The sequence below is a fragment of the Lissotriton vulgaris genome, chromosome 2_1, assembly GCF_964263255.1.
Source record: "Lissotriton vulgaris chromosome 2_1, aLisVul1.2, whole genome shotgun sequence".
NCBI classification, from domain to species: domain Eukaryota; kingdom Metazoa; phylum Chordata; class Amphibia; order Caudata; family Salamandridae; genus Lissotriton; species Lissotriton vulgaris.
This window is the reverse complement of record NC_141687.1, coordinates 773,299,549-773,326,415: the sequence shown is the minus strand read 5'-3', so window position 1 is coordinate 773,326,415 and position 26,867 is coordinate 773,299,549. Positions and strand designations below refer to the sequence as shown.

General features: G+C 44.4%; 1 protein-coding gene across 1 annotated transcript in view; it reads right to left on the bottom strand.

Annotated features, from left to right (window-relative positions):
* Positions 1 to 26,867, bottom strand: part of DCAF17 (DDB1 and CUL4 associated factor 17) — a 497,543-nt gene that overhangs the window by 45,209 nt on the left and 425,467 nt on the right. The gene's annotated exons all lie outside the window — the stretch shown is intronic.

The window sequence follows — 26,867 nt, the reverse complement described above, 5'->3', positions numbered from 1 at the left end:
TTATGTGTCCTTTCATCATCCTACCTATAGTAGAGGGTGGATCCTGTAGTCCTGACTTTATATTACATATTGGTATGGTTTGTGTATGTACTCTGACAGAGCTAAGTGTTATTTCATCTTTCTCAGGCCTACAAGGCCCAGAACTAGAGAGACTCCATTTTGCTTTCTGTCCCTGCAGACTGAGATGCTTGCAGGGTAAAGGTGATGTTTTAGTTATGAGGTGTTGTTCACTTGGAGAGAACCGGCCTGGGCCGGCCCTTATCGGTAGACTGTATTATTCTTTGTGTCGAAGACACCACAAAAGGCCGGCCGGCTGGGTGTGTGTCCTTGACGCGGAGTGGTGCAGGGATCTGATGGGCGGCAGGCTGATGGCTGGAACTTTCCATGAGGAGAGAGCATTCCATATTAGTGAAGTGCAGAAGAGGAGGAGTGTCAGTTAGTCGATGCTTGGAACAGAGAGAAGTCAGTCAGTCAGTTGGAGCCGGGGAGAGAAGAAGTCAGACAGTCGATGCTTGGAACAGAGAGAAGTCAGTCAGTGAGTTGGAACCAGAGAGAGAAGTCAGAAGCAGTTGTGAGCAGATGGTGTTTTGAACAGAGAGAAGTGAGATGATGTTTGGAACTGAAGAAAGCAGCCAGAAGCAGTTACTTATCAGGAGGAGTTGTGATCAGCTGGAGTCTGAAGTGATGCCTTTGGGAAGAGACTGAAGTTATATCGTGGATTAGTCTGTGGGAGCAGCTGGTGTGAAATGGACATTGGAGCTGAGATAATCAGACAGAGTGAAGAAACTAGTGGAGCGAACGGTTATCAGAGAGGCAGAAACTATTAGACTGAAGCTGGAAGGTGAAGAAAGTTTGTGGGGGAGAGGAATCCAGTGCAGAGTGATCAGCGCAGATGCGTGTCCAAGAGTGCAGGGGAGAATCTGAGACGAGCTAAGGCACAGATGAGAGAGGAACCCAGATGACAGCTAGAGCAAGACTTCATACTAATCAGGTGATATCTGTCCTGTTATATTAGTTTGCTTTACATTTAAACATTAACCTTGTCCCTATTGTATTGCTAATTCTTTTTCTTTCAGCGGTGTGCAGTATAATCTATTCCCTCTTTAGCTATTTACAGTCCCTGTCAATTACATGTGGATGTGTTTTAGTAATAAAGCTTTCCATTAAAATAAATAGACCCCGCAGATCTGTGTATGTGTTTATGTCCCTTTTACTTTTCAGGCTATGTGTTATAGTGCAGTATTATATTGTTAATGTTATTGTTAATAAAGGAACCCCAGTTCTTAGTGAACTAGTGTGTAACTGTTGTTTTCTTATGATAAAGCTAACCTTTCTTCTAGCCAGATGCTGTAATGGTAACTGATGGATCAAAAGGGAGGAGGAGTGCTTAAATCAGGGAATAACTTTTGCATATAGTGTGTAACTGCTATTGTTTTATGATAAGGTTAACCTTTCTTCTAGTAAGGTGCTATTATGTGGACGTATGCGACTCCCGGACAGGTAAATGGTAACTGAATAATGAGGGGGAGAGGAGAACTTGTATTAGATGACAATAATTGCACAGTGTAATTTGGCCATTCTTGTGTGATCCATAATATTGTAGTATTGTACCTTTAGTGGATAGTGAGAGAAACTTCCCAACAGAGAGAGAGAGAGCTGAAGGTATTCATAGGAAAGTGATCGTCGTAGTAAGGCGGCGTTAATGAGAGCACCAGGGAGGACACTGGTGTGTAATGAGATAGCCTCTAGGGAAAGCGGCGTTAATGAGAGCATTGACTGCGGTCAATGTGTATACCCACAGGATTGTGGCTTGTGTCTGTATGTAATAGTGAGAGCACTGGGAGGATACAGTGCCTATCTTGAGCGAGCACTGGGTGTAGCCAGTGTGTAATGGTAAGTTATTGGAACTGCCCCCTTCACTATGAGTAGGAGGGTAGCATAGTCTGGGTCTGAGTTGCCGCAAGACTATAAGGTATGAGTGTGGTGTAGGGCATGGACGTCCTTAGTAATCAGTGAGTATTCCTAGTAATCCCCATAGATTTAGTGGTGTTTTTGATGATATGAGCTTGTATATTGCTAGTTCCCCATCCTCAGGTAGGTACCCAGGTGCCTGGATAGATGGGTCCTGAGGAGGGAGGTGGTTACGTTTCGGCTGGGTTAGTGGTGTCTTTGGTGAGCTGATCCTATCTGGTCCGAAAATCCGGTCGTTACAGGTATCCAGGTATGTTCATATCTAACAAGCCTCCACTGGTGAAGCTGGCTAAGATCGATGATCTAATAAGGTATGGTGGGATGAGTGCTGCTTTGATGGGATAGATATCTTACTTAATGAAACAAAAAATGAATAAAATATATTACACAATAAAAAAGTGGAAGTCCCACAGCACGTATTCCTTGAAGATGTTTTTTCTTTAATTGCATTTAAATCAGGGGTGCAGTAAAGCCTAGAAGAGAACTCAGTAACTAGGTTCCGCCAGTTTTATTTAAACAATTGAGCATATTTGTGTGTTTGCACCACAAACCACCGCCAGGCTGTAGCTGGTGCGAACTGCTGGTACAAAACGGTGGGCCAAAAGGCCAAAAACCTGCTTGTGTTTGATATTCACTGTCATACAGTGCATAGATAATAACCAGGAGCAAATCACGACATACCCGCCTCCACAGTTTCTTTGCACAAGCATTTCTTGCTGTCCATGGAACCCTTCAAACTCCGAGGCTATATCTAAACAAAACTTTATTGTGCATGCAAATCAAAAAACACAAGGCGCAAACAGACCCTGTATTAAAATAAATAATACTACAACCGAAACATTACCATACAAAAAACGGTCGGAAAAAGAAAAAATGGACGATGGGCAAACCAACGTGGGCACATATTATACCACATTTAAGTCCCCAAATCACCAGGCAATAACCAATACAAAATAATTCAAATGATAAGAAGTCACGTGAATAAATTAAGAAGGAAAATACAGAAGCCCGAAACAAAGTTAAAACCACCATAGAATAAAGGAAAAGTAAACAGAGCAGTCATAAGCAACACAAATCAGTGCAGAATTGCAAACATAAAAATCATAGAAGTAGCAAAAATTTCTTAAAAAACGTGACAAGAGGAATATTATAAAACATCCAGATAAATGTGAGCAAATTAATTATTACAAGAACGGGTACCAATTCTTACAGGAACAGGTACATCATTGCAGCATTAACATTATATTAATGATATTACAGGTAGTATATCTAATAGGCAGTAAATAATGTCACATAGTTACTAGGTAAGGACAAATAAAGACAACACAGGTGAGCAGAAAACCCTATTAATGCTGCCCGTTTTCAATACCGTGTGACACAGAAGAGAATACATCATCCTAAAAAGTATTGCAGTTCATTATCTTTCTGCTTAGATATACTTTTACGAGGGTTTATAATAAGGGTTCTAAATTTGACCCCTTTTTTTAGATTGCGTGACTTGATCATTTCCTAACGAGGGGACTAACAGTTTTTACGCTTGGAGTGTTGAATTTACGTGGATTTCCATTTGAACAAATTATTTTAGTAAGTATGATAGACCTTTGCTAATTTGGCTACCATTTTGATCTTTATGAAGTTAAGGCCATTATTTTATTTCTTGTACTAAGATGGATCTCTGCTTGTTCACTTTTGTTGTAGCGTCAAAACGCACCTTTAGGAACTGGTAGTTACCGGTGATACCAGTATCTCTCTACATGTGTTGGTGAGCGTTTGTATTATTTATTGTCACTTTGGGTTTCATGTTTGTTGTGCTTTTTCTTTTTTGAGGACCTAATTTGGTTGAATAAATTATTTTATGTTCCACTTTTTGTTTTTTTTTACTTTTTTCACTTTTTTGCACTTTTATTTTATTTTAATTCTTGCGCTCCTTTCTTTACTTGGTATTTGTCACTGTGATCTGATCCTTGGATTCCTTTGGGTGCACGCATGTTAGAATCGTTGGCTCTATGTTGTGCTCCTATTTCCTTTTCGTCAGTTGTCACTAGGTTTGGTTAACCTTGGCTCTCTATTTAGTTATTTTAGTTGTTTCTCTACATATACTCAAATTAGTAATTATTGTCTTTATTGTGTATTCTAGCCCTGATGAAGTCTGTATGGATATACTGCTAAATAGACGAAACACGTGTTGGCTAGGACACATAAGTATGTTGTTTTGAACATTAAAGAAGAAGATAAACACTCATGCGGACTTTAATGTCTCTTTTGGACTCATAATTTGCCCTATCACACTTTTCATTTTGCTCGGCATACAACGTGTATATATGTATCAAAGTTGCTTTATCTGTAATTACGTGTCTATAGGACCTAGGCAAGATTAGAGTAGTGATGGTGTTACTACAGGAGTGGCCTACATGCTACTGCCAATTGTAGTGCTGGACGAAGCGATCCCTGATCACAGAGCCATGTAGATGAGTCAGTTCCGCATGAATCAACAGTTGCAGTCTTCAATGGGGTAAAAAGGGGTCATGCCAGGGACTGATATAAAAGCATTTTGTAGCTTTATTCACTGGATATGAATTCAAAATCAGACACATACTTCTCTTCACAATGTTTCCGGTAGGTGGGAAATGGGGATGGGAGTCAATCATGTTAAAACCAATACTGCTTTCTATGTACCCCTGTCATCCAAAAGAGTTAAACACTTGCTACTGGGCTTTTTGGGACACAAGTTGCCTCCTCAGGGAAATATACCGGATCGGTATGAATGAAATAAAGAGTAAAAGGTCAAATAGACACTGCAACAGAGACTTCTGATCCTACAGCCCCATTCCTTAGGTGACAGCAGTATCCATGTCCTTTTTGGAGGCAAAATAGTGCTGAAGGCCACAGTCTGACCAGTTCAAACTGGCCTTATCCAGTTAGGAGACTTTAAAGAGTCCTTTCTGGTTGCCCTGAAGAGTTCGTTGATCCAGCCAAATACTCAATAAACTGTGCAGGCTGTGGAAAGGGAGTGGGCACAACAGGGACAGACAGCTACGTCAAAGCCTCTGCTGTTTCACACGGCAACCTATCTTCTCGGAGCTGCACTTACGCCGGGGGAGCCCAAATTCCTCACATACATCGAAACGTGTTACACATACATACAGATACACACTCAGTGAGAGGTGTGGGGAAGTGAGTGGTGTCTGACATGCAAAGTTGCGCGGATTTACCAGGGAAGGGTAGTAGGGTGCCTCCTCAGAGTCGTGTGCAGATAAAACATTTGTTCTAAAACACCTACAGCTCCAACCAGTGGACTCAAGATGAATCTACTGTGTAGGAAAACCTACAGGAGGCACATGGCTACTGCTCCAGGGACCTTACTCTACAATGAACCACCAGACTATAATGTAGATGATTTTCTTAGACCCTTGTTGTATGTGTGGGCATCCATAATTTGAATTTAGAAAGGGCGCTATAGGCTTTGCATTTGCTTCTAGCTACATTAGCATGAGCACCTCCAAATCGAGCTCTTGGTTAAGTGTCTAAGCATGGTATATCGCCCTGAGTAATGACCATGCCTTAAAACACTCCAAATTATAGATGTGATCTGGTCTCATAGCACACTGTTTGACTTCAAATCCCATGTCTCAGCTTAGATAGTACACTACAGATACCAGGATGAATTAAGAGACCTGGAACATTCAACTTGTCCTGGGAACATGGCAGCCAAGGCTTGTCCTGGACTAAAATGTGTCACAATACCTCTAATCTAGCGATTCCCAAAGGACAACATCTTCAACCTCCCAAATATTTTAAGGTCCATTCTAGCCTCCATTTGCCAGGCAGTCAGTTGCAGTTCATTACAAAAACATGTATTGTAAAAAATGCATACATTAACCATAGGGCTGAAGTGAATACTGTTGCAGCAGCACACAAAATGTGACCCCCGCTGAGTCTGATGCCATTACAGCATCAAAGTGGCACTCCTACACATGTTCTAGGTAGATTGATTCAGTCTCTGATAACATACAATCTTACCACAAGAGACCTTTTCTGAGAATTGCAAACAAGTGACATTTGAAAATCTAATGCTGCTTTCTGCATCACTTAACTAAAAAGTCCCATACACAGTCTATGAAAAATATCCTGCCCACACTGAGGGGTCCAATCCCCCATCTACTCAATGGCAAAACTTAGCATCTATCCATAGAAAAAATGTTTGCTTGCACACGTTTTCCATTAAAAGGTTTGAGCGTGCAGGACACTGCACGATTTTAACTAGTCGCCACTGCAACTCCCCTCTCACTTCGAAATGACATTGATGCAGCTGATAAGCAGCTCGATCCTTTGATCCACATCTAAACCGATTTTTGAGACATGTTGAGTAATACGGCTGAAGGTGCACTAATTATACGTTGAAGAAAACATTCAAAATAGGCATGAGAAAACTTAGCTACTGCATTGTAAAAGCATGCAGATAAATGTAGAATAAATTAAATTATATTCACATAATAATCGAGGTTAATGTACGTTATGAAACTCTTAACCTTTTCCATGCTTATGACGAGCTCAGTTCGTGGAACGCTCACACGCGAGGATAATTCCCCAATAGATCAAAAAAGACCAATGCCAACACGTGTTTCGTCAGAGGGTACAATCACCCAAATGACTTCTTCAGGGCAGAAAATTCAATCCGTTACGAAATCATACGGGCCAATTCCAGAAGACAGTTATTCCTCAATTATTAATTAGAACTCATCCATTTTCTATCTCAGAGTTCTTCTTGTAGGGTAATATATAATTTAGATCAAGGAGAGTACTCCTCACGCCGTCAGAAAGGATTCCGTTTTCCTTAAATGAAAACGAATTGTACCCTCTGACGAAACACGTGTTGGCATTGGTCTTTTTTGATCTATTGACTACATTCTGTATGAACTTGATGAAGACTATGAAGAATTTTCTGATGTATGAAGAGAAAAGAAATGGAAATTAAAGGAATTTGACTCAATGGACTTTGAAAGAACATTGATTTGACAGTGGTTATCTTTTCTCTTGAGACAATATAAGAATTTGCATATATGTGCTCGGGGACAATCTATCACTTTTTTCACTGAGTGGTAAACAGTACAAATCCTCATACTAAATTGTTCCCATCCTGTTCGGCCATGTGCTATTTTGGCCACTAGCATTTTGGCGTTTCTTAAGAATGACCCTCTGGTGCTGGACAGGCATGTGCACTGGATGTGCCCTTTAGGTACTATTGTTCGTCTGCTGAACGGCCTGAGTCTATAGCGTTGTCCGCCAGTTTCGGCAGACTTGGCGTTCTTCGCTCTGCAGTTGCCAGAAATTTCACCAGTCTGCAGTTTAGTTTAGTGTTTGACGGATTCAGGCAGGCGAGCACTGCTTGCCTTCTAGTGCTGATACCTTTTTGCTAGAATTGGTCTTTAAGAAGCAGTTGGCGTGCTTGTTGCAATTCTGCACATGAGCAGATTACATGAAGAATGTCACCATTCTTTGAGTTGCATAGCGTGCAGTTTTCTTTTCCGTCTTTCCTGAGCCATGGCGGTTGGTGCTCTGTACTTGGCAAAATACCTAGTCTGTATTTTAAGAAGTTCATTTTTGTGGCTTTCTGGTAGCCCTGATTAAATTATGTTTGAGGTGTTGGCAATTTATAAGAGTTTAGGGTCATCCATGCATGCGATCTTTTTGAAAATAGTGCCTTATCCTCCAGTAAGGAGAGTGATTTAACATTTTTCCAGACTAGTTTTTTTTAATGTGTTCTGGCCAAGTTATGTGTCCCAGAGCTCTGAGAGTTTGGTAGCTTCCAGTGCTGATTGAAGGAAAGTTCTTGCCTCAGAAGCATCACTGCTTTGTAGATCCTGCCATAGCAGAGAGTTTAGTGTATCTGTAGTGGCGCTTCTAAGTTTATGCAAGCAAATGATGTATACCCCGATCCTGGCTAGATCTTGCTTTTGCAGGCCAACATCTAGTCTTATTTGAGCCGGAGATGTATAAGGCGGGAGCGAGAACATTGTTCTGTAAGCTTTAACCTGTATGCTGTCCAGGCCTTTGGAGTCTTTTCCCCGCATAGCCTCGCTACCATAGGTAATCGAGGGAAGCAGCTTTGCCTTGATTACTTTCAAGAACGGGGTCAGTGTCGGACCCATCAATTGATTTGCCAGGTTTTTCATCGTCAAAGCAATCAAGGAGACTCTCCCTCTTATTTCCTGCCTCTGGAGCATGAAAGCGCCTTCTTTGTCGAAGATGACTCCCAGATATTTGTACACGCAGGCTGGCTCAATATTTAAACCGCCGAAAAACCAGCTCTTCTGTTGTTTTTTGTTGCTGTTGATTGACATTGTGCGAGTTTTGCTGAGGTTTATTTTTAAGTTGTTTTCCATGGCGTATTTTTCCATTACAGTCAGAAGACGTTGGAGACCAATGTAGGTGTGGCTAAGTAGCACTATGTCGTCTGCATACAAGAGATTGCTCAGAGTTTTCCCACCTATCCTTGGTGAGTGGAGTTATAAGCATTGAGCATTCTCGGCAAATCTGCCATAAAAAGGTTAAACAGAATTGGCGCAAGCACACACCCTTGTTTGAGTCCTTTGGTAGTTCGTACTTTTGAGGACAGTTGTGTGCCACTACCTACTTTCACCTGCACCCAGGTGTCTGTATGGAGAAGCATCAGCGTGTTTAGCGTCGACTGCGGTAGGCCCCATTGCACCAGTTTCCCCCATAGTCTGCCTCTCTCGATATTGTCGAATGCGGCGCTGAAATCGATATAGCACAGGTGTAGTGGGAGCTTGGAAGATTTTGCTGCGTCAATGATTAGTGAAATGGCGAGGATTGTTGCTGTTCCCGTTTTTTCCGAAAGCCAGCCTGATTCAATGGTATAATCCGATTAGAATCAGCCCAAAGTACGATCTCATCTAGTATGGTGCCGGCAAAGTATTCCACCTCGTTATCAAGAAGGGCTACTAAGCGGTAGTTTTGTGGATCAGCCTTGTCTCCTTTTTTATAAATAGGAACAATCGTGGACCCCCTCCAGGATTCTGGGATTCTGTTTAGTAGCCTGATTTCCACGAATAGAAATTGCATGATGTCCGCCCACTCTTTGTTCTTTACTTTGTAGAGGGCAGGTGGGATGCCATTTGGTCCCGGGGCACCTTCTTTCCTGCCTTTGGCTATCGGCTTTTTGAATAAGGCTGTTTGCTGGATTCTCAAATTCTCTGGGAGATTGATGTTTATGCCTGAAACGGCTTAACCCAGTGTCTCTAGTGTATGCATTTTGCAGTTTATCTCTATAAACTTATTGGTCCTCTTTTGAGCTCATGGCTGCTCCGTGTGCTCATTGAAGTGACTGGAGAGGTATTTAACCCAGGTCTCTTCAGTGATGTGAGATCCTATTTCTTTATGCTGCGGGCGCATAATTCCATTTACTGTGTGCCAGAATTTATATCGTATAGGAGTTTAGCCCAGAGCTCATTTTCACCATCTCTCTTGAAGCTTCATTTTGTTTGTTTGAGCACTGCCCTATGGTGTTTCAACTCTGCTCGTAGGCTTATGTTGTTAGGTGCTATTCTCAGCTTCCGTAGCGTCAGGTTTACTGATCTTTTTAGTTTCTTTAGTTTTGCTCTCTGTTCCTTCTTTAGATTGTTCTTTCTGCACTCTTTGCGAGGATTGTCTTTTAGATTGGCAGTGACTTCAAGTTTTTTTTAGCAGTGTAGCCGTGAAGTGATTCCAGTAGGTGATATGCCCGACTGCAGTTGATTTTTGAGTATCCAAAAGTTGGAGTGCCGCTTTGGCATTGGCGATCGAATTGACTGGCGTGCATTTGATCCTTTTTTGATTCAAAGAGTGGATCGGCCCCATTGTTGTGTCTGGCCTGATTAGGTTCGGCGTGTTTGATGTTATATGGCATTCCTGGGGGCGGTGGTCGCTATCGCCCTTATCTCCCATTCTGAACCCCGAGATGTGTGGGAATAGCGCAAGGCTTACAAAAGTGTAGTCCAGAATGGAACTTGTTGTAGTCGAATAAAAGGATTTTACTGGTGGAGAGTCTGTCGAAAATCTTCCATTCAGTGCCCGAAGGTTTTGATGTTGAAGGTCGTGAAGAAAACGGCTATTGCGATGTTTTTTCCTATCTGATGGATCGCTTTGCCATGGCATATTATAGATTCTGTTTAGGGCCAGTGCTTCCTCTCCTTCTGACGAGCCAAGTAGATCTTGATTTAGGTCCCCTGTCAGGAGGAAGAGTGGATTTTCCATCTGGGTTGCGTACTCAGCCAGTTGTTTAGAAATTTTGGAAGTGTCTTTTTCTTTGTTTTTTGGATGGACGTATGAGTTGATTATGCATACCTCCTCTTCTTTGTTCTCAAGGACAAGTCTTATTTTGACTGTTAATGTCGTGTTTGAAAGTGAGTCCATGAGGGTTGCTGAAGCTATTGTTGTAGTGGAGACATAGGTGGCCAGTCCTCCTAAGTGATGGCCGAATCTGCTAGTCCTTGCGGATGGTGTGGCAAAACATGTATAGCCCTTAATGTGCTGTGGGGCCTTCAGCCAAGTTTCTTGAAGTGTTATTATCTCATAGAGGGAGATGTAGTGCTGAAAATCTGGGTAATCCATTTTTGTAGTTAGACCGTTGATGTTCCAAGAGCAGATGCCTAGGGTTGTTGGCCTTCCCCCGCTTCCAGCTCTGTCTTGTAAAGAGCATCAGTCCTCCTCAGGGCGTATTATGATAGTGCGGGACAATGTTTCCCTTGTTGGAGCTTGGTATGATTCTGCTGCTGGCGTTGGGCGTAATTCCGGTCGATCCCAAGGGCTGCTTATGCTTCTTTTTGGTGAGCTTCCCCGTGCGTCCCTGAGTATACTGAAAGTATGAGCCTGATGTGTCTTTGGCTGTGGGCTCCTCCTGCTCAGGAATGGTAGAGGATAGGCTGGATTTTGAAGAGGAACCAACCTAATTCCCCAGTTTTTGAGCAGCTCCTGTTCAGCTAAGATCAAGTCTGCAGTGTTGCTTGAAGTCCAAGTTGTCTTAGTTGCCTCCGAGCTATGTGGGCTTGCCGCTGGTAAAAATTCTACAGAGACTAAGTCCTTTGAACGTATTCCCCCTAGTTTTGGGATTAATTGCATTAGTCTGAGGATGTTACCGCGGTTGAGCAGGTCCTGCTGTCCTTTTGACGTGTATTCGGGGTAAAAGACCAGGACCTCGGTTGACTGTCGGCTGTTAACTTGTCTTTGTTGTTTTACTGGTGATCGGTGTATTATAGCTGTTGGTCCATTGCATAGTTTTGCTTCCTGGTTATCCAGGTGTTTGCTTGCTCCAGCTGCTAGGGAGATCTTTATGTTTGGACTTGTTTTTAAGGGAGTTTGTGGTAGTTCTGCCCCCTTGTCCTGTAGCCATTTTACCAGTTAATTCCCTGTTGGTTTGATTGTGGTGTGAGCCCTCTTAGGTCCTGTGTTCCATGTTGGTTCTTCATGATTTGGGGTTGTAATTCGACCGTTAGATCTTTTTTTATTTCCTGAATCGTGATTTGAGGTAGTAGTTTGCTTAGATTCAAGTTGTCTTAATACCTCTGGGCTACGCGTCTGACCGCATGTTTGCCCTGGAGGAACGTTGGTTGGGAGTCTTGGTTCACTCATTTTTTCTTGGTTGTCTTGCTCCTGGCTGATCTTTTCACTGCCTTTTTTTGGAGACTGTTTCATCTTCCGTGTATCTATGTTTTGTTCTTCGTTTTGTTTGATTTTGTCCCTTATTGGTGAATCTTGGACCTGTATTTCATCTTGATCCGTTGTTCTTCTGTTTGGTTTTCGCTGTTGGTTCGAAGTATTTGATACCGAATTTAGCCAAAGTGCTGCCCCTGCGTTACTTACATTAGTTGTATGTTTTTCCTGAGTGCCTGCGAAGATGGGAAAGTATTTTGTTGTGCTTGTTTGTAGTTTTTGATTGCGCCCTTTCCTTTTTTGTTGGTGACGTTGTTTAGCGTTTAGTTTTTGTGTATTCCCTTTCCCAATTAGTGCTATCTCCTCGTTGTGGTCGTCAAGGTTGACCTTTGACTTTTTGCCGGGTTTTTCCCTCCTAAGTGGTACCTCTTCGATTTTGGTAGTGCCCAGATCTTTTATTGCGTTTCCTACATTTGAGTTTTTTATATCACTTATAAGACCAGTTAGCATTGAGGGCAGAGTAACTAGTTTCTCGACTACCTGGTTGCAGTTGCAACTAAGCTAGGTGTTTGTTTATGCTCTCGTTATCAGACTATTCAGGTTGCCCAACTTGTCATCGATGCCCGCTGTGAAAACTGCCAATGTGTTCAGTAGGGTATATTGTAGCTCCATCTTTTCTGATTGATATTGCAAGGCTTCGACTGATAGTTGAATTGTGTTTAGGAGAGAATTCTAGGTACCAGAGTTTTGTTCTTTCCTGAGTTCTTTCTCGTTTTTGCTTTTGTTGGTGTTGTGAGCCGCCAGGTTTATAGCCCTGGGGGACTCCTTTAGGGAGTTTTGCTGGGGGTGCGCCTTCTGGTCTGGGTTGTAGGTAGCCAGCATATCTTCCCATTCGAGTGTGTTAAGATAAGACACCATTGCCCTGCCATCTTCTTTCTGGCTCCAGTACTGAAAGCCTGCCCCAGACCTCTCACGTTAATAGGTGCGCTGCCTTGGGCATAGCGGTGCAGATCTGCGACTGGTAGAGGACTTTTCATTGTTGGATCTGTTATCTTGATCAGCGTGCTGTGGCGCCTAGTTAGTTTGCTCGTATTAGGACTGAAGTTTGTTTCGCTGATTTGTTCCTCTGCTTTTGTCCTTGGTTTAACCGCAGGCTCCTGCTCCTGCACCTGCTTAACTTTAACCCTTTCAGTGGACCCGTTGCCTGGTTTGCCATCTGATTGCGATGATGTGGTGGTTGTTTTATTCACTTTGAATTTGTTTTCTGCTAGTGGAGTCCTCTGCCCGCTACGCGGGCTGCCAGCAAATTTTTGTAGGGGTAATGGCGGGTCATCAGCCGATTCGTGGGGCTTCTCTCCATTGGACAGAGACCTATGGGAAGTGGTGTTGTTGCTGTGATACAAAGTCTTGTCTTGGTGCTGTTGTTCCATAGGTTTGTCTGGGAGTAAAGGGCTTGTGGTGGATGCTGGCGTTGGTGATGTTGATGCTGATAGCAATGGTGACAATGGTAGCAGTGGGGTTTTCAGGCCTTGCAAAGATTTATTGCTTGAAAAGATAGCTGAGTCCACATCTTTAGGAAGTTGAATTTTGTACATATTTTTGGTTAGTGACCATTTTTTGAGCTAATGCTTGCGCTTATTGCTTGCAATTTTATTGCCGTACCCTGAGCCTCGGCCGATTCATGCTCCGTTGTGATAAGGTATGGCTCTAAGATGTTGTTTACGCTAGGGTTTAGTTTCTTCCCTTTTTTTGCCTTTGGTTTTGATGCCAGGGTCTCTCTAGATCTGCCCACCTCACGACCTCGCCTTGAGTCTCCTGGGGTCCGCCTAGTAGTTAAAGGCTAGTAGCTAATGGCGTGATTCAGTTGTCCGGTCTTCAGCTCTTGCAGTCTTTTGGCAGAACCTATTGTTCTCCAGGTGTTCCGGTTCCAGGACAGTCGTGTGAAAAATAGTTTTGCTGATCTGTTTTGATCTGCTTATGGTAGGTGAGGTCTGCTGTTCGCTATTCTTGTGGTGTTTGAAGTGCGATGGGCAGTGTGCAGTGAGGATAAGTTGGATGCAATAAGTGCAATGAGTATAGAGGGCACCGAGCGCTCAATATTCAGTGTTCAGTATGCGGTGTTCAGTGTTGAGTGATTAGCCACTAGGCTCACTGATCCCTGATCCCTAGTTGTCCTGGTCGCCTCTGTGTCCTCTCCTTTCTGGCCACTAAATCGGCCAAACAGTCTGAAAAGCCTGGGCTGGAGGGTAGGGTGGAGCGACCCTGGAGAGACCTAGGAGTGGCCTAGGGGAGCAGTGAGCGGTGATCAATAGACCCAAGTGAATACTTGATCGCAAGTGGAGGCCCCCCCCTCGGCTTTGGTGCTCTCTTCTGCCCCCGTGGGATCTTGAGAGGGAGTCTTGAGAGGCTCTGTAATTCTGTAATTCAGTGACACACAGTGGGGGGGGGGACTGGGGCACGTGCACAGTGTTCCTTAGGTACTCATTATGCTATTTTTTGGCACCCTTTGAGTTTTATAGTGGTCTTCTAGTTCCTTGGCCAGCTCTAAGGACGTTTGAACGTTATGTCCTCTGAGGCGGCCTGAGCATCGCTAAGTTCGATCAGAGTAGGTGGGATCATACAGCTCGCAGTGATGGCAAGGTGATAGCAAGGTGATTGCAAACAAAACAGGTGATGGACAGAATGTGGATCAATGTCACACATTCACCCCGGTCCAAAGATCTGGGCCCAAATCCATCGTTTTTTTTCACTTCACACCACCCTGAGTTAGACAATGGCAATATGCAAATCAGCTCTGACCCTGTACCCCATGGGAACAGTCCAGTCCGAACTACAAAAACCATGTCCTTCCCAGAACGGAATCAAGCATCCGAGGACCGGACCGGTTTCGAGGGGACACCTCTCATCAGCCCGGCTAGCTTGACTCCAGTGGTGTGGAGTGCCTGGGACCCACGTCTGAGCATCCCCAGCGCACTTATGGCGGCAATTGCAAACAAAACAGGTGATGGACAGAATGTAGATCAATGTCACACATTCACCCCAGTCCAAAGATCTGGGCCCAAATCCATCGTTTTTTTGCACTCCACACCACCCTGGGTTAGACAATGGCGATATGCAAATCAGCTCTGACCCTGTGCCCCATGGGAACAGTCCAGTCCGAACTACAAAAGCCATGTCCTTCCCAGAACGGAATCAAGCATCCGAGGACTGGACCGGTTTCGAGGTAACACCTCTCATCAGCCCGGCTAGCTTGACTCCAGTGGTGTGGAGTGCCTGGGACCCACGTCTGAGCATCCCCAGCGCACTTATGGCGGCAATTGCAAACAAAACAGGTGATGGACAGAATGTGGATCAATGTCACACATTCACCCCAGTCCAAAGATCTGGGCCCAAATCCATCTTTTATTTGCACTCCACACCACCCTGGGTTAGACAATGGCGATATGCAAATCAGCTCTGACCCTGTGCCCCATGGGAACAGTCCAGTCCGAACTACAAAAGCCATGTCCTTCCCAGAACGGAATCAAGCATCCGAGGACCGGACCGGTTTCGAGGTAACACCTCTCATCAGCCCGGCTAGCTTGACTCCAGTGGTGTGGAGTGCCTGGGACCCACGTCTGAGCATCCCCAGCGCACTTATGGCGGCAATTGCAAACAAAACAGGTGATGGACAGAATGTGGATCAATGTCACACATTCACCCCAGTCCAAAGATCTGGGCCCAAATCCATCGTTTTTTTGCACTCCACACCACCCTGGGTTAGACAATGGCGATATGCAAATCAGCTCTGACTCTGTGCCCCATGGGAACAGTCCAGTCCGAACTACAAAAGCCATGTCCTTCCCAGAACGGAATCAAGCATCCGAGGACCGGACCGGTTTCGAGGTAACACCTCTCATCAGCCCGGCTAGCTTGACTCCAGTGGTGTGGAGTGCCTGGGACCCACGTCTGAGCATCCCCAGCGCACTTATGGCGGCAATTGCAAACAAAACAGGTGATGGACAGAATGTGGATCAAGGTCACACATTCACCCCAGTCCAAAGATCTGGGCCCAAATCCATCGTTTTTTTGCACTCCACACCACCCTGGGTTAGACAATGGCGATATGCAAATCAGCTCTGACCCTGTGCCCCATGGGAACAGTCCAGTCCGAACTACAAAAGCCATGTCCTTCCCAGAACGGAATCAAGCATCCGAGGACCGGTTGGTTTCTCGGTAACACCTCTCATCAGCCCGGCTAGCTTGACTCCAGTGGTGTGGAGTGCCTGGGACCCACGTCTGAGCATCCCCAGCGCACTTATGGTGGCAATTGCAAACAAAACAGGTGAAGGACAGAATGTGGATCAATGTCACACATTCACCCCAGTCCAAAGATCTGGGCCCAAATCCATCGTTTTTTTGCACTCCACACCACCTTGGGTTAGACAATGGCGATATGCAAATCAGCTCTGACCCTGTGCCCCATGGGAACAGTCCAGTCCGAACTACAAAAGCCATGTCCTTCCCAGAACGGAATCAAGCATCCGAGGACCGGACCGGTTTCGAGGTAACACCTCTCATCAGCCCGGCTAGCTTGACTTCAGTGGTGTGGAGTGCCTGGGACCCACGTCTGAGCATCCCCAGCGCACTTATGGCGGCAATTGCAAACAAAACAGGTGATGGACAGAATGTGGATCAATGTCACACATTCACCCCAGTCCAAGGATCTGGGCCCAAATCCATCGTTTTTTTGCACTCCACACCACCCTGGGTTAGACAATGGCGATATGCAAATCAGCTCTGACCCTGTGCCCCATGGGAACAGTCCAGTCCGAACTACAAAAGCCATGTCCGTCCCAGAATGGAATCAAGCATCCGAGGACCGGACCGGTTTCGAGGTAACACCTCTCATCAGCCCGGCTAGCTTGACTCCAGTGGTGTGGAGTGCCTGGGACCCACGTCTGAGCATCTCCAGCGCACTTATGGCGGAAATTGCAAACAAAACAGGTGATGGACAGAATGTGGATCAATGTCACACATTCACCCCAGTCCAAAGATCTGGGCCCAAATCCATCTTTTTTTTGCACTCCACACCACCCTGGGTTAGACAATGGCGATATGCAAATCAGCTCTGACCCTGTGCCCCATGGGAACAGTCCAGTCCGAACTACAAAAGCGATGTCCTTCCCAGAACGGAATCAAGCATCCGAGGACCGGACCGGTTTCGAAGTAACACCTCTCATCAGCCCGGCTAGCTTGACTCCAGTGGTGTGGAGTGCCTGGGACCCACGTCTGAGCATCCCCAGCGCACTTATGGCGGCAATTGCAAACAAAACAGGTGTTGGACAGAATGTGGATCAATGTCACACATTCACCCCAGTCCAAAGATCTGGTCCCAAATCCATCGTTTTTTTGCACTCCACACCACCCTGGGTTAGACAATGGCGATATGCAAATCAGCTCTGACCCTGTGCCCCATGGGAACAGTCCAGTCCGAACTACAAAAGCCATGTCCTTCCCAGAACGGAATCAACATCCGAGGACCGGACCGGTTTCGAGGTAACACCTCTCATCAGCCCGGCTAGCTTGACTCCAGTGGTGTGGAGTGCCTGGGACCCACGTCTGAGCATCCCCAGCACACTTATGGCGGCAATTGCAAACAAAACAGGTGATGGACAGAATGTGGATCAATGTCACACATTCACCCCAGTCCAAAGATCTGGGCCCAAATCCATCGTTTTTTTTGCACTCCACACCACCCTGGGTTAGACAATGGCGATATGCAAATCAGCTCTGACCCTGTGCCCCATGGGAACAGTCCAGTCCGAACTACAAAAGCCATGTCCTTCCCAGAACGGAATCAAGCATCCGAGGACCGGACCGGTTTCGAGGTAACAACTCTCATCAGCCCGGCTAGCTTGACTCCAGTGGTGTGGAGTGCCTGGGACCCACGTCTGAGCATCCCCAGCGCACTTATGGCGGCAATTGCAAACAAAACAGGCGATGGACAGAATGTGGATCAATGTCACACATTCACCCCAGTCCAGAGATCTGGGCCCAAATCCATCGTTTTTTTTGCACTCCACACCACCCTGGGTTAGACAATGGCGATATGCAAATCAGCTCTGACCCTGTGCCCCATGGGAACAGTCCAGTCCGAACTACAAAAGCCATGTCCTTCCCAGAACGGAATCAAGCATCCGAGGACCGGACCGGTTTCGAGGTAACACCTCTCATCAGCCCGGCTAGCTTGACTCCAGTGGTGTGGAGTGCCTGGGACCCACGTCTGAGTATCCCCAGCGCACTTATGGCGGCAATTGCAAACAAAACAGGTGATGGACAGAATGTGGATCAATGTCACACATTCACCCCAGTCCAAAGATCTGGGCCCAAATCCATCGTTTTTTTGCACTCCACACCACCCTGGGTTAGACAATGGCGATATGCAAATCAGCTCTGACCCTGTGCCCCATGGGAACAGTCCAGTACGAACTACAAAAGCCATGTCCTTCCCAGAACGGAATCAAGCATCCGAGGACCGGACCGGTTTCGAGGTAACACCTCTCATCAGCCCGGCTAGCTTGACTCCAGTGGTGTGGAGTGCCTGGGATAGCAAGGTGATGGCAAGGTAGGAACAGGATGAGCAGAGCCTACGGCCACTACCACCGCTACAGAGTCATACGCCTCCCCCGGCAGCCTTACGGGTACTCACGAGGCTTGCTGAGGTCTGGCCCGCTGTAGTACTGCTATATCCTGCAGCTCCGGGTCCCGCAGCTCCGGTCCTGGCTGTGCTCCGCCCGCCTGCAGCCGTGTATCACCGAGAGCAGTAGGTCATGGGAGAACGCAGCGGTAGACGGCCGCCACTGAATTACCGTTTGTGCGCCGCTCCCCTGCTCCTTTATCAGGCCGCAGCTCCTGCCGCCTCAGCCACTCTTGAAGCTGCAGCCGCAGCCCCAAGTAGGTCCGCTTGTCCGCTGGTAGTGCGGCAACTTTGAGCCCAATTGCTCCTGCTCCACCTCTCTCCTCCTCCTCCTCGCTCGCCTGCTCGCTCCGCCTCCAATCCTGACCGGCTCTCCAGCTGCTGCTGCGCACTGTGGCTTGAGGTTATACCCGATTATTCAAATCCCAGCTGCCTAATCAAGGAATTTCCATGCTCATGCAAACAACATAAAATGTTAATACGTTCCATTAGAATAGGTGGCACGTATACATGGAGACCAACTCGGATTCATGACTGGCCACAGCACCTCAATGAACATGCAGCAATGGATGCACGTGTTACATGAGGTGGACAGTTATGATGAAGAACTGGCAGTGGTGTCAACATTCTGCAAAACCTTTTTTTCCTTTGCATCTTCACTCAGAACAAACCACCACCACCATCTACGTTCCAGCCATCCCTTTGACCACCACCCATGTCACTAACTCTGGACCAATACAACTTTTTATCCTCTATCATCATGAATCTGCTGCACTCTTCATTTCTTAACAGACCCGCTCTGGTTCACTGCCCCTTTAGTGCGATTTCAATTTTCCCCATTCATCAACACCACGTAATATTCATGCACCTACTTGACGTTAAAAGGAACATGGCACTTAGTCATACAACAGAGCATGTGACTTGATTTTACTTTGACATCAACAGACAAGCCTCCTTTTTTTGCAATTTCCTCGTTTCCATCCTCTCATGACAACAAAGAGGGATTCCTGTGTCCCACTATTCATAGTGGTGCGATAGGCCCACACAAAGTCTGCTACTGCCTTTTCCTCATCCAGTGCCAACCGGATAACTCATTTCATCAATCTATTGGCCCTATCTACAATCTCATTGGCTTAGGATTTGTATAATGTGTTGTAAAAGTGTTTGATACAACACCTGTCTAAAAAGACCAGAATCTCAGTACAAGTTAACTGGGTATGGTGGCCCCTTGTGGTTACCTCCTTCAAATCCTGAACAATTAACCACCAAAAGTAAACATCCATCAAGAATACTGCATACCTTAATTCTCCTCCCAAACCTTCCAAGGGACCAATGAAGTTTACAGACACACTATCCCATCCACGATAATGTATGCGTTCACCATGACTTGCCACACTCACCGTCTGTCTTTTTTCTTCCACTCTCCACTCCACCCAGCACTCTAGCCACAAGCTGACCTGGGCCTCCAACTATGACTACTAAAAGTGCCCTTTAACCCTTGTCATTGTCAACGTCTGACCTAGATGACCCTTGTGGCCAAACCAACTATTCTCTTGTGGAGGCACATACTTGTCCCCTCTCATTACCAATCTGCCCTCAAATACTGACAACTCATCCAAAATGTTTAAATGTGTTTTCACAACAGGTTGCAATTAGCTCTCCCTTCTTCAACCATTTTGACTTTCTGTCAAATAAAACTAAACTCCCATTATGTTGATTTCCACTTTGGATATTTTCAAAACACTGTTGTTGATCTCAATCACATTTGAAACTGTTGCACTTGGTAAGCAGAAATCTGGAAATTTCTGTTTTATCTGCAAACCTCTTAACAAACAGATTTTAAGTAATGAGCAACAAATAAGCTTTAGGTGGTCTTTATCTTATAGAAGAAGAGTCCATTTTGTGCTCTTTGATAAATCAGCAATGGATTTAACTCCACTTGCACCAACTGCACTCAATTTCTTCCACTAAAACGTGCATTTCTCTTTTTTCAGAGTTAACCCCTCTTCGGTTAACCTGTCCAAGGCTTGTTTCAAGGGAATATTACCAAAATACAATATGTGGCCTTATGTGGCCTTAAAATTTACATTTATTATTCACTCCGTTAAAAACTTGGTTCATCATTCTTTTGGAAACACTTGCGGCTGATAACAGATCGAAAGGTAATAAAAGCCGTGAGAGGTTTGTAATCTTTGTGAAGCCTGATCTGATGGTAATATCATGTTTGGAGAAATTCTTCGCTCTGTTCAACAAGACAGGTTCTTTGATATTTGGCAGAGGAAAGTTGTCAGCAACAATGTTTTGATTAAGACAGCATAGGTCTATGCAAAATTTCAACTGGCATTCAGCCTTTTCTGCAATAACTACAGGAGATACCTGGCTCAATGTTTCGATGGGTTCAATAATTCCTTCTTTAACTTTGCCTTTGAAAGTAGCCCTAACTTCATCCCTGATGTTACCAGGTACCCGGACCTTAGATTGCCCCAGGACTGCATCTAGTGTCACCACAATCCTGTAAACACAGCCATTAAGGTGGCCTAACTCCTCCTTTGCATCTTTAATTATATTCTCAACCATGATGTCCTCTGTCACCATAACTTGATTGGGTGCTCTAGGATTGATTATAATAATGAAGTTCATAGTGATACATTCAACCTAGAATTGGAAGGCCTGCAACATATACTTTGCCTTCAACCACTCCATCCTTGAATTTTCTTTGGCATATACTCCAAGATTTCAATTTCCTCACCATGATACCCTTTGAGGCAGATGGCTTTGGGAAAAAGTTTAACATGCTCCTTCAAACAATGGTATATATGGACCATGAATCCTCCATTGGATCCACTTTGATACCACCTATTCTGCATTCAGCTTTTGGTCTACATGTCCTGCCTTTATTCTCCAGGCTAGCCCCTATACTCAATACTCTATTAATATCTACATCTCTCTCTGACCATCTCTTCAGAGACAATAGTTACCTTGATTCTCCCTGCATCTCTACACATCCCAGCAAATACCCATCCCCTCCACACTACCTAAACTCCTGGTTTATGGCAAATCAACTTTTTAAATCATGCTCATGGTAATTATTTCCACATCTCTGACAACATCTAGCAACTTGCTTCAGTGTACTGTTATTTTTCACCAATTGTACAATGTTTTACTCAAAGCATTTCTCTCTACCTCCATAGCGGAAACTCCACCCACCTTTTCTACTTTCTCTCTTTTTTATTTCCCTCATGCAAGACTTGGACTCTTCTACATCACAGGCTATATATGTATGTATGGCAACTTTAAGGAAAGGATTCTTTGCTAATCACAACCTTTCTTGAATTGTTTCTACTGTCATTCTGTACTAAGGGTTGATTATGGATAAGATAATTGGTTAGCAAACCAAATTGGCACTTTGCAGAGAATTCCACATTTTTGCAACAAACACATTTTCTTTCCTGCTCTTGGTGGTTGAGTATATCACTTGAACCTTGTGATTGTAATATACACATCTTTGGCAAACCTAATATCAAGCCTCATTTTAGCCTCCTTATAGACATTCAGTACACCTATTTCGTTCCAAAGTCGCAGGCAAAAACTAGCTGGCCCTCTTCTTTTTCCAAGCTCTTCAAAAGTAAGGTTGTTTTCCTGGCAGGGCAAAAGTATTGTCCATGAAGTTCTTCTAGATAACTTTCAAATATTTTGCACCATTCTTCTCATGCAATGGGTTGGGTACAAATCACTGCACTCATATCCATAATGTACAGAACTCTGAAGGTAACAATCCCACCCTGTCATATATAAACACAGATGTGGCGATTGTTTACTGGATCAAAAGTACAGTTAAGTAGTGGGATCTGCTTTGGAGGATCTTCACTTGTTCTGCTTTCTTCTTATTTTCCTTTGTTTTTACCTCCTTTTTGCTCATACGCACCACTTGCTAAGGTAATTTCCTCCACTGGGGACGCATACCTCCTCTAATGATTATATGCACATCAGAAAGTATCTTCCAACTTGATGCCTCTTCCTCCCCTCCTGGTGCTGCTCTTAACAGACCAAGTTCCCAGATGCTAGCTCTTCTATCAAAAACAAAGAGAAAGTCATGTGAATGACTGATGCAGTAGTGGAGAAGTGTGGCTCAATGGTTAGAGCAGCAGACCCTGATGCAGAGGTCTAGCCCGGGACCAGGGCTCAATTCCCCCCCTCGGCAGGTCTTGGGCTCAAAAATTCCACGGACCTGATCATTCTCGCCTCGGTGCCTATTCCAATCATGGAGTCCCACTCTGCAACTCTGGGCAATAGCTTGCTTAATCTCCACAACGGCCCCCATAACGCTAAGGATGCCTGGCCTCCACCTTGGGGGTGCCCAGGAGTGGACGCCTCACTGGGAAAGCCAGGATGGGTTCCACAGCGGTATTCGTACAAGCGCCTTGAGACCCTTGCGGGTGAGTAGTGCGCTATACAAGTATCAATTTACATTACATCACATTAGTAATAGAAATCAGGGACTGCACACGATAGGCATGCAGGGCAGACTCGTCACATACATGCTGTTCAATCATGCGTCCCTTATGATTTGAAAGATGATCTGCTATCAGCGTTGTGTAAGTCTCTCCAGCCAGACCTTGTGCTGTCCAAAGCACAGGCGATATACGACGTGCACCACGGCCAAATGAGGAGCGGAGAGGTTGCATTAAAATATTATTCTCTCAAATGCGCCATCATTTACAGGGCATTGGATTCCCACACAAGTTTCATAGTAATTTAGTGTACACAAATGTTGCTCTTACCACCTCCTGACTGGTCAACTCAGTACCAAATTGTAGTGAAGCTGCAGGAAACCTTAAAAGCATAACAGATAGCTATGTCAAACACTATAAAATACTTCAAATTGTTTGACAAAACCTTTTACCTACTGTTGGCCTAAAATCAAGGATTCCTGCGCATCCTAGTACTTATTGGATCTTTGAAGGTCTTTCAGATACTGTACTGTCAGGTCTGGAGAGTTGTAATCACTCCTGAGTATCAGAAGTTCAGTTTTGTTTAAAAACACGTTCTTTCAGCCTCCATTACTCAACATTAATTGTGAAACAAGCTGTCTTCTCTGAGGGGCTCCCCAAGGCTGCTTCTGTTCAGCTTTTGTAACTTCTATGTTGAGCAACCATCTCTTCATATCTCCCCAACTGCATTTGGGTGTGAGTGTGGGGGGACCATTGAATCTAGGTTACTGTTTTGTTTAGTGGAGGTATGAACTGGGTGTGCATTAACCAGCTAAAGCTTAATTCTGGACATATGCTGAAGTTAGGATACCAGTGGGTAAGTGGGTACATTTAAGCCCCCATATTGTGACAGGCTGGGGTGTACTGTTCTATTCCCTCAAGGTGGTGAACAGTCTGAGGTTTTTCTGGATCCTAAAATTACAACAGTGGGTTCTGCCTATTTTTCAACTCTGGGTTCATAAGATAAGTCTGCTGCCTTAATCCTTCAGCAAGCCTTTGATATCCATGTGCCATTGTACAGTTGCATATTACTTGCCAAACTTGCATGTACCTTCTTCAGACGACCTAAAATGCAAATAACCATCTCATTTTGGTATGCAGCAAATTTTGACACTGCTACCCCTCTTCTTAAATCTCTTCATTGGTTTCCTCCCTTTGTAATAGTTTTTCTTCACAAATTGATCCATACTTGGTGGTTTGAGCTTTAAGAAGTAGCTTAATAACCTGTCTGGAGTGCCAAAAATTCTTTTAGGTGTTCCTAAATGCTGAACCTAAACATGCATATCAGGGACCCTATTCATGCCTCCTATTTCTTCCAATCAGGAACATGCCAATGTGGGGGCAAACTGGCAATGGATTTCTGCCAGTTAACACAACTCCTGTAGTAACTCTCCATCCCACATATTAGCTCTGGTGTCATAAAGCTTGCCATATTATTTGTATGCAAATCTGCACAGATTGTCTTCATCAACAAAAGACAGTAAAAATATGTTTTTGTTTTATCTTTTGCTGGGAATCTGGCTGGAGGGATACATCTCCAATGATCCAACAGAGGATGGCATCTTCACCACCTTTGGGTGCTGACTTTTGGAATTATCCGTGTTCTTTATGTGGATTATTGATAAATGCAGCTACAACATATGAATTAGGTGTTTTCGGTTTTAAGTTCAAAAGTTGACAGTTAGGCTCAAAGTCATCCCAGAATATGCTCTAGGCAAGGACCATGTGCAGATTATCCAACCTAATACTTCAACTTAACGCAATATTTCAGCATTGACAGCACGCAGTATAGCTCTCTGGGCTGAGAGAGATACCAGATGGAACTTCCTCCAACTATGAAATGTGAAATAATAGGAAGTCTTGAGTTTTACTGGTGGGCTTACCAAAAAGTCTACGATTGTAATTTGTTCCGATCGAGAATTTGATCAGTTTGGTGATCAATTATACAGAAAAACTCATCGAAAGCATTTCTGTAGGCATTAATAAATTACAGGTGTTTGGTGCACATGCCCATTGTTCAAGCAGAATACAGGGAAGACTGGCTTTATTTTATTCAATGTATTTGTGTGATGTTCAGTATGTCAAAGAGTATCAGCTTGTGAATGTTTGTTCCAGCACAATAATTAGAAGATACAATCATGTACAAATTATTATAACGTCAGCAAAAAAGAGGATTCACAGTCTGCGCAAAAGGCCAGAAGCAAAACCTAAGCCTTTTACATTTGACTAAAGGTGTGTGGGACACCTTACCATTGCCTTCAACACTACAATGTTTCATAAGAGCACATTCACATTTTTTAAAGTTAATTTTACAGGAACAAGGCTGCCATACTTAGAAATTAAAGGCAGTAGTCCATAATCTATCCTTTCAAGTATAAAAAGAAGACTACTGTGAAAAGGTCCAGAATCCTGCGTTTGGAAAAAGGCAGGTATCCTGAAAAACAGGGTGCTTCTTATACTTTAGGTCTATTGTTGGTTTGTTTCTAAAAACTTCAAATTGAACATTTGTTTTTAAATAATTCCATACAGCATCCTACTTTGAAATTATTCCTCAATTATCCACTAACCAATGCCCTCTCACAATGTATTTAGCTGGAAACTGAGAAGAAAATGGAGATGACAAGGTCAAGTTTAGCACAGCACCCGAGATGAATATTCCCTGAGTAATATGAAGCTCATGCTCTTTCTGTATAATGGCATGGAGCCACAGTATGATGGCATGGAGCCACATTTCACACTCCCATAAGATGACCAACTGAGATATTAGGACACAGGAAACATTTACAGTGTTTAAATGTCTACCTTCGGAGGAAATGGGAACAGTTACTCATCTATTGGTTAATGGAAAACAATCCCGTGATGTTTTTCTGTTTTTCCTATAACTATATTTTCTTGGAGGCACAGGACGGGGGGGATTGGCTTTCATTACCATGTGTCGATATGCAACTGTTTTTCCTCCTCTATTTATAAGGGTGTTGGAAGGATCTGCAACAGCCCACACTAAGCGCTCTAGAGCAAAGGGGCTCAAGGTCCAAAGACATGGAGTGGCCCTCCTACTACCCGAGTTAGCATTTCTTCTGAGTCACAATGATAAAGTTGGAATAAGAGCTGGGGACGTTCACAGATTTTTGACTGAAGCTAATAATCCTCTTTACATAGAAAGTAATCTGCTTTTGCATTTCCCTTTCGTGAAATGTGGTTGGCGAAACAGTGTGGATGCAGGAAACCATCCACAGTGCACTCTTTAAAAAAAAAATGTAATCATTTTAAATTGGTTTTATTTAGAATGCACGATGTACAAGGTCATGACAATCAATTCATACAGTAACTTCACCAAGACAAAATCAATGACAGAGAGTAACAAGTCAGCATCTAAATCAGAAGCGTCAAAAAGCTTGTGAGGGTTAGGTACCTCTTTGGCCTATAGACCAAAAAATAATCCGACGTTTTATTGTCAGATAAAACAGTGTGTGACAGGCCGCGCATAAGGAAGCTAAAATGTAGCAAAATGGGCGGGGAGAGGGATTTGGGTGGGGACAGTGGGGGTTGGGGGAATACCCTTGCAGGTAGGATAGGGATAAAGAATCGGAGGATGTAGGGTGATGGAGGTGGTCGGAGGAGCCAAACAGCAAGGTTAAGTAGAGTAATGGTGATCGTCGATATCGTGTGGGAAGTATATGGCTCCGGCATAGAGCTGAGGAGGAGGGTCCAAGAATCCTCCCATATCTAAGTCAGTGTGTGAATGAAGCGAGATGAACTGGGCTCATGCATCACAGGCATTAAAATATGGAGTTGGGAAGGGGTGAGGATGGAAACACTTGGGAACAGCTCAAGAGGAGGTGATGGATGCATTGTGCGATTCTGACAATTTAGAAAATAACCTGTCCAAGTTGGGGGCTATCAAATGGCAATAAAGGCCCTTGGTCTCCGCACTGCGTAAGGTCATTGCTACATCCTCAACTCATAGGTCCAAGGCCCGCCACCATGTCCCAGTGAGCAGGGGAATAGGGTTTTTCCACTGCATGGTAAAGGTGCGCTCACACAGTGTACGCTATAAGCAGCAAACCAATCTAGTCAGG